The sequence below is a fragment of the Macaca thibetana genome, chromosome 16, assembly GCF_024542745.1.
Source record: "Macaca thibetana thibetana isolate TM-01 chromosome 16, ASM2454274v1, whole genome shotgun sequence".
In the NCBI taxonomy this organism is placed as follows: domain Eukaryota; kingdom Metazoa; phylum Chordata; class Mammalia; order Primates; family Cercopithecidae; genus Macaca; species Macaca thibetana.
The window spans coordinates 22,389,687-22,401,774 of record NC_065593.1 but is presented as its reverse complement, the minus strand read 5'-3'; the positions used below and the strand labels follow the sequence as shown (position 1 = coordinate 22,401,774).

Sequence of the window (12,088 nt, the reverse complement as noted above, 5' to 3'; positions counted from 1 at the left end):
TCTTGCCATTCAATTTGTCAGATGGTGAAGACCAAGACAGAATGTTCCATCAGTTTTAATTTTAAAATACGATTGTCACATTGGGAAAATGCAATAAACACAGTAAAATAAACTGTACAAAGGCAAAGTAGAATAACAAAAAATATTTTACTAAAACATAAGATTTACAGAAGTTTCCAGACAAGCCATACAAAATGATCACAAGCTTTTTTTGAAGGGGGGAATCCACACTTGACAGCAACATTATTAGTGAGGGCTGTGATGTTTGTTTAATGTTCCCATTTTGGTTCAAACAATCAAGCTTGTCCATCTACAGCATCTAAATAAAGTTAGACTTGGCTAGAGAGCATATTCTAAAGACCTGGTTAGCTGCTTTTAACCAATGCAATTAGATCACCAAAAAAGGGGTAAAGGAGCCCATAAAATTAAAATAAAACTACCTCCCCCCTCAAAAAAATAAAATAAAGAAAAACACCCACACCCCTGCAGCTAACCTGACAACTACATTCATTCACAGTGCTTTATACTTAAACCAGGATGGGGGAAATGAATAAAAGCAGGGAGGGACCACTGCTTTAAACATTTCACAACAATCCAGATGATACTTCTAGCCTCTGCTCATGCTTTATGACAGTGAATCAGGACAAGACATAGATTTGCTAATGTGCATTTAATCACCAAAGGACTGAAGATGTCTGGACTTTTTTATTCTGTAATGTTTCTAAGACTGTGTCCATTAAATGCAAACAGAAAGGAGGAAGTCTTGGCAGAACAGGAGAAGTGATGCACACTTGATGATCGAGTCAATTTAAATATTATTCATGGCATATAGCCTAGTCCATGCTCTAGCTGTTTCTATGGCTTGGGCTTCGTTGGTCTTCCACTGCTCCGCTACATCATTTGCTAATGGACCATCTGGATTGGGAGCACTTAACAAGGCCTGGATCGATAGCAGACCGTGTGGATCTGCAGTGCTGGGGACCACTTATCTTTCAAAATATCTAAACATATTCTTCCCAACTTGTCTACATTAGGATGATAAACTTTGGTCATGAAACGTACTTTAGGGGCTGCCACTGGGTATTCTTCAGGAAGGAATAGTTCAAGTTTAAAACTCCCTCTCTCAAAGGGGGAGTCTTGAGGGCCAGCAATGACCACATGAAAATAACGGGCGTTGCTCTCATCTGGTTCTGCTTTGATGCCAGGAACTGGTTTTGTCAGCAAACGCTGGGTTTCCTTGATGATCTGTGGGGCAGCACAGCCATCTTGTCAGAACCCGAGTTCGGCCTCTGATCTTGTCTCAATCAACTGTATTTCTATACTTACAAAAACAGTTGGAGAATTAAAACTCTTACATTCCATTTATAATCTCATTCCCAAATAGAAAATATTTAAAGATAAATGTAACATAATTTGTATAAAACCTTTACACTGAAAACTATAAAATCCTACTGAGAGAAATTAAAGGAGACCTAAATAAATTTTTAAAATACTCTGTTTCTGAATTGGAAGATTTGCTGTTATTAAGATGGCAATTCTCCCCAAATGGATCTCTAGATTAAATGTAATCTTATTTAAAATTTCAACAGGCTTTTAAACAATCTGATATTAAAATTTATATGAAAGTGCAAAGGACCCAGAGGAGTCAAAATAATTTTGAAGGTACAGAACAAATTTGGAAGACTTACACACTACCTCATTTCAAAACTTACTATAAAGCTACAGTAATCCAAACAGGGTGCAACTGGCATAAGGATGGACCTATAGGTCAATGAAACAGAACAAAGTTCAGAAATAAACTAACACATGTTCCATTAATTCTCAACAAAGATATCAACATGATTCAGTGGAGGAAAGGGGAGTCTTTTCAACAAATGGTACTGAAATAACAGTATATTCATGTGAGAAAAAAAAGAATGAACCCTGATCCTTAACTAATACCACACACAAAAGTGAAGCCAAAGTGGATCATAAACCAAAATGTTAAAGCTAAAACTGTATGATGGTGGCTGTGGGTTTAAAAGTCAAAAAACAAACAAACAAACAAACTAAAACTAAAACCTCTCAGAAAAAACATAAGACAAAATATTTGTGACCCTTAGGATCGCCAAGCCTTCTTAAATAGGCCAAACATAAATGAAACATAAGAGAAAACACTGATCAACTAGACTTCATCAAAATGAAAAATTCTGCTCTTTTGAAAGTCACCATATGACAATGAAAAGCAAGTCATAGGCTCAAAGAAACCACTTGCAAAACCTTTATATGACAACTTATGTCGAGGGTACAAAAAGAACCCTCATAACTCAATAGAAAAAACAGCCTCACAAAAATGGGCAAAAGACTTGAACATACCCCTTACTAAAGAAGATACACAAATGTCACAACAATCTGTGAGTTGTGAATAATAAAAGAGGAGATACACGAGTGGCTAATAAGCACTTGAAGAAGTCTTAACATCACCAGTCCTTAGAGAAATACAAATCAAAACCACAATAAAAACTATTACACTTCTACTAAAATGGCTACAATAGAAGGGCATGTTGGCAAGGACTTAAAGCAATCTGAACTCTCACACACGAATGACAGGAATGCAAAAATGATCGAATCACTTTGGAAAAGTTTGACACTTTCTTATAAAGTGAAACACATACTTACCATACATCTCAACAATACAACCCCTAGTATTTACTCAAGAGGAATGACAACATATGGCCAAAGTTTTCTTTATGAATGTTCATAATGGTTTTATCTGTAATAGCCAAAAACCGAAAACAACCCAATGGTTGAATGGATAAGGAAATTGTGATATATCATACAATGGAAATTATTCCATTATAGAAAGAAATCAATTACTGATATTTAAGAAAAAGAATGAGCCTTAGAAACATTACGCTAGGTGAAATAAGCGCAGACTGTATGAATTCATTTGTATAAAATTCTGGAAAAGGTAAAACTAATCTATAGTGATAGAAAGCCAGTAAGCAGCTGCCGGGACTGGGCTATAGGGACTGACTCCAAAGGGACATAAGGAATTTTTTGGGGTGATAGAAATGTTCTCTATCTTGCCTGTGGTGGCAATTAAAAGAGTCTATACATTTGTAAAATATACCAAACTGTAAACTTAAAATGGATACATTTTTACTGTAAGTACATTCTACCTCAGTAAATCTGATTTATGAGGAAAAAGAATGGCACCTTTGGCTGACCTCCGTGACCCTCAGAGCTCCCCAACCCACTGCTCTCTTTCTTTTGACCTGTGTGTTCTCTTCAGGTGCATGAGTGAGGCCTATAACCTGGGAGAGGGTTTGGACTGGGAGTAAATGAATGACGTTTCAAAATAGATCCATTTAATAATGTATCAGGAATGATATGGATTTGAGAAGAGAGGACAAGAAGGCATGGTCATGAGGTTTGAGTTTCAACTTTTCAATCTTTTTTAACCTCTATTTGGCGAACACCTACTCATTCTTCAAGAACCAGATCAAATGTTTGACTTCTCTAAAGCCCTTTCAGAAACTTCAGGAGAGTTAATGACTCCCTTTTATGTGCCCCTCTAGGGTACACACAAATCTTTGCATATCATAATTAAGCACTTATTACTTCGTGCTGGAACTACCGATTCACATTTCTTTTCTGCTCCCCGCCTCACCTGGCTGAGCTCACTGAAGACAGGGATGATGCCACTGTGCTATCTCCAGCACCCAGCACAATACTTTCCACATCACAGATACTCAACAAATGCTCATAAAAGCAACCAAAACTGGTACCAACAAATTACATGTGCATCCAGATATGCACATGAAGAAACAGGTGGAAAGCAACTGAAATTTTATTGTCTCCATCTAAAAAAAAATTAAGGATTTGAATAAATAAAATGTTCATTATACTGATATGTAATAAGACTAATGACTAATAAGACTGATGTTTTTTGCGTTTACCACAGTTTATTTTATTTTTATTTTTTATTATACTTTACGTTCTAGGGTACATGTGCACAACGCGCAGGTTTGTTACATATGTATAAATGGGCCATGTTGGTGTGCTGCACCCATTAACTCGTCATTTACATTAGGTATATCTCCTAATGCAATCCCTCCCCCCTCCCCCCATCCCACAACAGGCCCTGGGGTATGATGTTCCCCACCCTGCGTCCAAGTGTTCTCATTGTTCAATTTCCACCTATGAGTGAGAACTTGCAGTGTTTGGTTTTCTGTTCTTGTGATAGTTTGCTGAGAATGATGGTTTCCAGCTGCATCCATGTCCCTACAAAGGACATGAACTCATCCTTTTTTATGGCTTCATATTATTCAATAGTGTATATGTGCCACATTTTCTTAATCCAGTCTGTCGTTGACGGACATTTGGGTTGGTTCCAAGCCTTTGCTATTGTGAATAGTGCTGCAATAAACATACATGTGAGTGTGTCTTTATAGCAGCATGATTTATAATCCCTTGGCTATATACCCAGTAATGGGATGGCTGGGTCAAATGGTATTTCTAGTTCTAGATCCTTGAGGAATCGCCACACTGTCTTCCACAATGGTTGAACTAGTTTACAGTCCCACCAACAGTGTAGAAGTGTTTCTATTTCTCCACATCCTCTCCAGCACTTGTTGTTTCCTGACTTTTTAATGATTGCCATTCTAACTGGTGTGAGATGGTATCTCATTGTGGTTTTGATTTGCATTTCTCTGATGGCTAGTAATGATGAGCATTTTTTCATGTTGGCTGCATAAATATCTTCTTTTGAGAAGTGTCTGTTCATATCCTTTGCCCACTCTTTGATGAGGTTGTCTGTTTTTTTCTTGTAAATTTGTTTGAATTCCTTGTAGGTTCTGGATATTAGCCCTTTGTCAGATGAGTAGATTGCAAATATTTTCTCCCATTCTGTAGGTTTCCTGTTTACTCTGATGGTAGCTTCTTTTGCAGTGCAAAAGCTTTTTAGTTTATTAGATCCCATTTGTCAATTTTGGCTTTTGTTGCTATTGCTTTTGGTGTTTTAGACATAAAGTCCTTGCCCATGCCTATGTCCTGAATGGTATTGCCTAGGTTTTCTTCTAGGGTTTTTGTGGTATTAGGTCTAACATTTAAGTCTCTAATCCATCTTGAATTATTTTTGTATATTAATTCAAAATTAATTAGGGAATCCTTTTCCCATTTATTGTTTTTGTCAGATTTGTCAAAGATCAGATTGTTGTAGATGTGTGGTATTATTTCTGAGGGCTCTGTTCTGTTCCATTGGTCTATATCTCTGTTTTGGTACCAGTGTCATGCTGTTTTGGTTACTGTAGCCTTGTAGTATGTTTGAAGTCAGGTAGTGTGATGCCTCCAGCTTTGTTCTTTTGGCTTAGGACTCTCTTGGCAATGCGGGCTCTTTTTTGGTTCTATGTGAACTTTAAAGTAGTTTTTTCCAATTCTGTGAAGAAAGTCGTTGGTAGCTTAATGGAGATGGCATTGAATCTACAAATTACCTTGGGCTGTATGGCCATTTTCACGATATTGATTCTTCCTATCCAGGAGCATGGAATGTTCTTCCATTTGTTTGTGTCCTCTTTTATTTCATTGAGCAGTGGTTTGCTGTTCTCCTTGAAGAGGTCCTTCACATCCCTTGTAAGTTGGATTCCTAGGTATTTTATTCTCTTTGAAGCAATTGTGAATGGGAGTTCATTCATGATTTGGATCTCTGTTTGTCTGTTACTGGTGTATAAGAATGCTAGTGACTTTTGCACATGGATTTTGTATCCTGAGACTTTGCTGAAGTTGCTTATCAGCTTAAGGAGATTTTGGGCTGAGACGATGGGGTTTTCTAAATATACAATCATGTCATCTGCAAACAGGGACAATTTGACTTCCTCTTTTCCCAACTGAATACCCTTTATTTCTTTCTCTTGCCTGATTGCCCTGGCCAGAACTTCCAACACTATGTTGAATAGGAGTGGTGAGAGAGGGCATCCATGTCTTGTGCCAGTTTTCAAGGGGAATGCTTCCAGTTTTTGCCCATTCAGTATGATATTGGCTGTGGATTTGTCATAAATAGCTCTTATGATTTTGAGATATGTTCCATCAATACCGAATTTATTGAGAGTGTTTATCATGAAGGGCTGTTGAATTTTTGTCAAAGGCCTTTTCTGCATCTATTGAGATAATCATGTGGTTTTTGTCTTTGGTTCTGTTTATATGCTGGATTACGTTTATTGATTTGCATATGTTGAACCAGCCTGCATCCCAAGGATGAAGCCCACTTGATCATGGTGTATAGCTTTTTGATGTGCTGCTGGATTGCCAGTATTTTATTGAGGACTTTTGCATCGATGTTCATCAGGGATATTGGTCTAAAATTCTCTTTTTCTGTTGTATCTCTGTCAGGCTTTGGTATCAGGATGATGTTGGCCTCATAAATTGAGTTAGGGAGGATTCCCTCTTTTTCTATTGATTGGAATAATTTCAGAAGGAATGGTATCAGATCCTCTTTGTACCTCTGATAGAATTCGGCTGTGAATCTGTCTGGTCCTGGACTTTTTTTGGTTGGTAGGCTATTAATTATTGCCTCAATTTCAAAGCCTGTTATTGGTCTATTCAGGTATTCAACTTCCTCCCGGTTTGGTCTTTGGAGAGTGTATGTGTCCAAGAATTTATCCATTTCATCTAGGTTTTCTAGTTTATTTGTGTAGAGGTGTTTATAGTATTCTCTGATGGGAGTTGTATTTCTGTGGTGTAGTGGTGATATCCACTTTATCATTTTTTATTGCATCTATTTGATTCTTCTCTATTTTCTTCTGTATTAGTCTTGCTAGTGGTCTATCAATTTTTTGATCTTTTCAAAATACCAACTCCAGGATTCATTCATTTTTTGAAGGTATTTTTGTGTCTCTATCTCCTTCAGTTCTGCTATGATCTTAGTAATTTCTTGCCTTCTGCTAGCTTTTGAATGTGTTTGCTCTTGTTTCTCTAGTTCTTTTAATTGTGATGTTAGAGTGTCAATTTTAGATCTTTCCTGCTTTCTCTTGTGGGCATTTAGTGCTATAAATTTCCCTCTACACACTGCTTTAAATGTATCCCAGAGATTCTGGTATGTTGTGTCCTTGTTCTCATTGGTTTCAAAGAACATCTTTATTTCTGCTTTCATTTCGTTATGTACCCAGTAGTCATTCAGGAGCAGGTTGTTCAGTTTCCATGTAGTTGAGCAGTTTTGATTGAGTTTCTTAATCCTGAGGTCTAGTTTGATTGCACTATGGTCTGAGAGACAGTGTGTTATAATTTCTGTTCTTTTACATTTGCTGAGGAGTGCTTTACTTCCAACTATGTGGTCAATTTTGGAATAAGTGTGATGTGGTGCTGAGAAGAATGTATATTGTGTTGATTTGGGGTGGAGAGTTCTGTAGATGTCTATCGGGTCCGCTTGGTGCAGAGTTGAGTTCAATTCCTGGATATCCTTGTTAACTTTCTGTCTCGTTGATCTGTCTAATGTTGACAGTGGGGTGTTAACGTCTCCCATTATTATTGTGTGGGAGTCTAAGTCTCTTTGTAAGTCTCTAAGGACTTGCTTTATGAATCTGGGTGCTCCTGTGTTGGGTGCCTATATATTTAGGATAGTTAGCTCTTCCTGATGAATTGATCCCTTTACCACTATGTAATGGCCTGCTTTGTCTCTTTTGATCTTTGATGGTTTAAAGTCTGTTTTATCAGAGACTAGGATTGCAACCCCTGCTTTTTTTTGTTTTCCATTTGCTTGGTAGATCTTCCTCCATCCCTTTATTTTGATCCTATGTCTGTCTCTGCACGTGAGATAGGTCTCCTGGATACAGCAAACTGATGGGTCTTGACTCCTTATCCAATTTGCCAGTCTGTGTCTTTTAATTGGACCATTTAGCTCGTTTACATTTAAGGTTAATATTGTTATGTGTGAACTTGATCCTGTCATTATGATGCTAGCTGGTTATTTTGCTTGTTAGTTGATGCAGTTTCTTCCTAGCATTGATGGTATTTACATTTTGGCATGTTTTTGCAGTGGCTGGTACTGGTTGTTCCTTTCCATATTTAGTGCTTCCTTCAGGATCTCTTGTAGGGTAGGCCTGGTGGTGACAAAATCTCTCAGCATTTGCTTGTCTGTAAAGAATTTTATTTCTCTTTCACTTATGAAACTTAGTTTGGCTGGATATGACATTCTGGGTTGAAAATTCTTTTCTTTAAGAATGTTGAATATTGGCCCCCACTCTCTTCTGGCTCGTAGAGTTTCTGCCGAGAGATCTGCTGTTAGTCTGATGGACTTCCCTTTGTGGGTAACCCGACCTTTCTGTCTGGCTGCCCTTAACATTTTTTCCTTCATTTCAACTTTGGTGAATCTGACAATTATGTGCCTTGGAGTTGCTCTTCTCAAGGAGTATCTTTGTGGCATTCTCTGTATTTCCTGAATTTGAATGTTGGCCTGCTTTGCTACTTTGGGGAAGTTCTCCTGGATAATATCCTGCAGAGTGTTTTCCAACTTGGTTCCATTCTCCCCGTCACTTTCAGGTACACCAATCAGATGTAGATTTGGTCTTTTCACATAGTCCCATATTTCTTGGAGGCTTTGCTCGTTTCTTTTTACTCTTTTTTCTCTAAACTTTTCTTCTCACTTCATTTCATTCATTTGATCTTCAATCACTGATAATCGTTCTTCCAGTTGATCAAGTCAGTTACTGAAGCTTGTGCGTTTGTTATGTAGTTCTCATGTCATGGTTTTCATCTCTACCAGGTAGTTTAAGGACTTCTCTGCTTGGTTATTCTAGTTAGCCATTTGTCAAATCTTTTTTCAAGGTTTTTAGTTTCTTTGCTCTGGGTTCATAATTCCTCTTTTAACTCAGAGAAGTTTTATTGTCTGAAGTCTTCTTCTCTCAACTCATCAAAGTCATTCTCCACCTAGCTTTGTTCCATTGCTGGCAAGGAGCTGCCTTCCTTTGGAGGGGGAGGGTTGCTCTGATTTTTGGAATTTCCAGCTTTTCTGTACTTCTTTTTCCCCATCTTTGTGGTTTTATCTACCTTTGGTCTTTTATGATGGTGACATACAGATGGGGTTTTGGTGTGGATGTCCTTTCTGTCTGTTAGTTTTCCTTCTAACAGTCAGGACCCTCAGCTGCAGGTCTGTTGGAGTTTGCTTGAGGTCCACTCCAGACCCCATTTGCCTGGGTATCAGCAGTGGAGGCTGCAGAAGAGTGAATATTGCTGAACAGAAAATGTTGCTTTCTGATTGCTCCTCTGGAAGCTTCTTCTCAGAGGTGTACCTGGCCATGTGAGGTGTGAGGTGTCATTCTGCCCCTAGTGGGGGATGTCTCCCAGTTAGGTTACTTGGGAGTCAGGGACCCACTTGAGCAGACAGTCTGTCCTTTCTCAGATCTTGAACTCCATGCTGGGAAAACCACTACTCTCTTCAAAGCTGTCAGAGAGGGACATTTACATCTGCAGCGGTTTCTGCTACCTTTTGTTTGGCTATGCCCTGTCCCCAGAGGTGGAATCTACAGAGGCAGGCAGGCCTCCTTGAGCTGCAGTGGGCTCCACCCAGTTCGAGCTTCCTGGCTGCTTTGTTTACCTACTTAAGCCTCAGCAATCGTGGGCACCCCTCCCCCAGTCTCACTGCCACCTTGCAGTTAGATCTCAGACTGCTGTGCTAGCAATAAGGGAGGCTCCATGGGTGCAGGACCCTCTGAGTTAGGCATGGGATATAATCTCCTGGTGTGCCATTTGCTGAGACCCTTGGTAAAGGGCAGTATTAGGGTGGGAGTGACCAAATTTTCCAGGTGTTGTGTGTCATGGTTTCCCTTGGCTAGGAAAGGGAATTTCCTTCCCCCTTGTGCTTCCCTGTTGAGGTGATGCCTCACCCTGCTTTGGCTCTCGCTCATTGGGCTGCACCCATTGTCCTGCACCCACTGTCTGACATGCCCCAGTGAGATGAACCCAGTACCTCGGTTGGAAATGCAGAAACCACGCATCTTCTGTGTCGCTCACACCAGAAGCTGGAGGCTGAAGCTGTTCCTATTTGGCCATCTTCTACAATCAGTTTAATAAGAGTGATTTAAAAATACATAGAGTTGACTGGATACAGTGGCTGATGCCTGTAATCCCCTTGGGAGGCTAAGGTGGGTTGATCACCTGAGGTCAGGAATTCAATACCAGCCTGGCCAACTTGGTGAAACCCTGTCTCTACTAAAAATACAAAGTTAGTTGGGCGTGGTATCAGGTCCCTGTCATCCCAGCTTCTCAGGAGACTGAGGCAGAAGAATCACTTGAACCTGGGAGGTGGAGGTTGCAGCGAGTGAGCCGAGATCATGCCACTGCACTCCAGCCTGGGTGACAAAGCAAGACTCCATCTCCAAATAATAGTAATAAAATACACTGAGCATTGATAGACAATCAGGATCAGGTGACATTCATCTATCTAGTCCTACATGCTGTTTTGGCATTGAAGGGTTCCACAGGGCTGGAATCACTTAGCTCTAGGTCACAGTTCTGTTTTTGTTTTGTTTTGTTTTGTTTTGTTTTGTTTTTTTTGTGGTGGAGTCTCACTCGGTCACCAATGCTGGAGTGCAGTGGTGCTCTCTCAGCTCATTGCAACCTCCACCTCCTGAGCTCAAGCAATTCTCCTGCCTCAGCCTCCCGAGTAGCTGGGACTATAGGCACATACCACCATGCCAGGCTAATTGTCATATTTTTATGACAATTGGTTGTCAGGTTGGCCAGGATGGTCTCCTAGTCATCCTGACAACCAGGATCTCAGAGTTGGCAGGATGGTCTCAATCGCTTGACCTCGTGATCTGCCCACCTTTGCCTCCCAAAGTGCTGAGATTACAGGTGTGAGCCTCCGCTCCCAGCCCTGGGTGCGCAATTCTAATGTATGAGCATGCTTTTCTATTCTAAAGCCACAATGGGCAAAATGGTTCAGTGTAATTTTAGAATTCATCTACTACATATCAAGCATTGTAGTAGTTAAACATTTTACATACATCTTCTCTCATGGTTGCAACATTCCACAAATTAAGGCTTATTTTACTCATTTAAAAGACACTGGAAAGTCAGAGGATTTAAGGCCATTGCCCCCAAAATAAACAGTCCACACCAGTACTTGAACCCAGGTCTCTCTGGTTTCAAAACCCTGCCCTAATCCTTTTACTACACTACCACTTCAAGGAATAAAGAAACTTAAGGTATCTTAGCCAGATAAAAGTGGCAGATTAATGAGAGAAAAATGAAAAAAAAAGTTAATCCTACAAACCAAGGAATCTTTTTATGATTATTTTTTTAGAGACAGAGTCTTGCTATATTGTCCAGGCTGGTCTCAAAGTCCTTTCCTCAAGCAATCGTCCTGACTCCGCTTCCTGAGTAGTAGGGATTACAAGCATTATAAGTATAAGCCAATGCCCCCAGCAAGAAGTCTATATGTTCTTATCATACATGTGACTAAAGAAAATTATACTTAAGAAACCAACAAATCATGGTAATATTTTAAATATCATGAGTACTCTGAAACCCGGCCAGAGGTATTTTTAAAATGTCAAGGATTTTTACTCTGATGTGCTTAATGTGCCCAATCTGTAATTCTAGTGGTAATCAGTGGCATGTCCATAAATCAGAGAGTACTTCTATGAAAACAATCACAGCCTACAAGTATGGATAAAACTCCTCAGCTTTACCTCTTAGATGGTTCTAGGCAATTTCAGAATTCACGCCTCTTTCTTCAACTCTCTCATTAATCGTATTATCCTTGGCAGTAAAATAATCTTACCATTTGCTTTCCCTGTGAAATTGTGAATAAAAATTCCCATTTCTCTTTGCTAGGTTTTGTTGTTAGCTGCCATCCTGGGGAAGGAGAAAGTGTTTTTATAGACTGGCATGTTGAGGACAAATAATAGAGCTGAAATGCAAGGGTGGATGGCAAATAAATTACATTTTGTGAGCTAACTCCAACTAATTTCTGCATGGAGCACTGTGTTTAAAAGGATGCCTAGGCCACATCTGGAGGGACTCTGGAAAAAAAACAAAAGAGAAGTAAGAAAGATAAGTGGAAAAACCAGTAAAAGTGTAGTGCTCCAGTAGCCTAGGGTTTCAAGGAAAG

The 12,088-nt window shown here is 39.5% G+C and overlaps 1 pseudogene; it reads right to left on the bottom strand.

The window, feature by feature from the left end:
- Positions 1-636: 636 nt before the first annotated feature.
- LOC126938743 (ubiquitin-conjugating enzyme E2 N-like) lies at positions 637-1,265 on the bottom strand (annotated as a pseudogene).
- Between the last annotated feature and the right edge of the window lie 10,823 nt (positions 1,266-12,088).